This window comes from Triticum dicoccoides, chromosome 6B (genome assembly GCF_002162155.2).
Source record: "Triticum dicoccoides isolate Atlit2015 ecotype Zavitan chromosome 6B, WEW_v2.0, whole genome shotgun sequence".
NCBI classification, from domain to species: domain Eukaryota; kingdom Viridiplantae; phylum Streptophyta; class Magnoliopsida; order Poales; family Poaceae; genus Triticum; species Triticum dicoccoides.
Window position 1 is genome coordinate 325908289 of NC_041391.1, and position 1983 is coordinate 325910271.

A 1983-nucleotide genomic window follows, 5' to 3' on the forward strand; every position below is an offset into this window, starting at 1 on the left:
TATGTTAATTTCGGTAAGCTACATGGGCCTGGCCTACAATTTGGCCTTTTTATTTTCTAGCGCACAACATTTTGTAGTCAATTTATTTTTTATTTCCAGCTTTTTTTCCCAGCTCCAGTTTACAGATGGGTCCCAAATGTCAAAATTTTCACAACTTATTAATAAGAAATATATATGTATATATCAAACAGGCAGAAGAGAGAAAGCATATGAAAATCTTCAAATAATAGCTAAAATAAGTTTATTACAATATGCTATACAGAACAGAACACGTGAAACTACATACACTCATTCACATCACAAAAACCAGTTTCCATACACTCATTCACATCACATCAACCAGTTTAACCATCGAATCTTGCATACTCAGGAACTTCCGCTTATGTGCAGACCTACGGGGAGGGCATCTCTCCAGCATCATCTCTCGTAACCTAAAAGAAGGAACATAAACCATCATCAGAATTTGCAACTTTTTGTCCTGCCAAAATATTAATACTTGTTTAAAACAAAGGATTGATGGAAAAATTATTTCCATAGCCGTTTGTTGGATACTAATGGTAGTTTGAGTAGGTAGGCTCAATAGTTCAATGTGTTAAAGAACCAGGTGCATTTTTCTCTACAGCCGAACTAGGTTTATAGTTCAAAGTCTGTTAAGCATGTGACACAAAACATTTTTTGTATTTCAGCATGATAGACCATAAACATAACTTGCTAATTGCAGGTTTACTAACTACAGGTCCTGTTATCGGCAACCAAAAGCATTAGGCGATGAAGAATAGTATATTTGCAATGCAATTCATTAGCCAACCACATATGATAGTCCATGTGGGTATTACATCAGGGAGAAGCCAACAGATAAGTACATATGACAAGAAACAAAAACAGAGAGGTCGTACAACACAGGCACGTGCATATCTCCATGACACCAACCAAGCAAGGAATGTACAAACAAGAAGCGCACCTTCAGCGTCTCATCATCGGTCATGATAGGTGTGCTGGTAGGTGGTTGACGAGCCTCCATTCTTGTCATGCTTGGTCATGATCTGGATAGCGAAAAGAGGGAGGTTAGGAACATCACAATGACAGTACTGAGATCACTCAAGCAATCCTAATGATGCACGAACCTCACAATGTTGCCAACAAGGCAAGAACTTCCTTGATATTATCCTTGATGTTATCTAGCTCCAGGTTGTTTCGCTGCAGCTCGATATTTGTTGAACTGTGTGCGTACATGCATCAGGGCATACATACAATGTTCAAGTTAATATTCTCAGCAAACTATGAGGTAACAAATGTACGTACCAAATGAGGCAGAATATAAGCTGGCACACAATTTGCATATTCCAAGTTGTATAACATCAAAGCTAACTTTAAACAAGAACGAGTGATAAATTACTACTAGAAAGCTAAAGAAAACAATAAACATCAGTTGTGGGTTTTCTTTCCACTCAGGGCTGCAAGCCACAGCTTCAGTCAGAGCTTTTCACTTAAACACAATGAAAACTCAATCCCATGTGTAAAGTTGGATACTAGTACATGAGAATAGCTAACCTTGACGACGATGTCAGCCTTGGCTTCCACCAAGGAATCCCTGAGGTTCTGGGCCTGCGCCGGACCCTGCAAAAGCACCATAAAGAAAAATCTATTAGAGCAGCCACAGACTTGCGAACTCTGATCCTACCAAGTGGCAGAACAGAGCAAATCTGTGTGAAATTGGCCACTCCATTTGACCGCACCGACTGATGTGTACATCCAAGCAGTGCATCCAGTAGACAGACATGGTAAATCTCTCGAGTGAGGAAAGAAACTATGCAGGGGACGAAAGGGGAAGCTGGGAGTGGACCTGGGAGCCCCATCCGATGACGCCGATCTGCTTGACACCCTTGAACGCCTCCGGGAGCAGCGGGAAGAGGTTCCGCCCGCCTCTCACCTGTAGCCGCACACGAAACAAATCATAAAAATCGAGAGCAGAAGCCAGGACCG

At 41.4% G+C, this 1983-nt stretch overlaps 1 long non-coding RNA gene across 1 annotated transcript; it reads right to left on the reverse strand.

The window, feature by feature from the left end:
• Window positions 1–418: 418 nt before the first annotated feature.
• On the reverse strand, window positions 419–1148 carry LOC119325614. The gene is made up of 3 exons (XR_005157601.1): window positions 1125–1148; window positions 962–1043; window positions 419–431 (listed from the first exon to the last, which is right to left on the reverse strand). It is a non-coding gene; the product is annotated as an uncharacterized LOC119325614 (long non-coding RNA).
• Window positions 1149–1983: the final 835 nt, after the last annotated feature.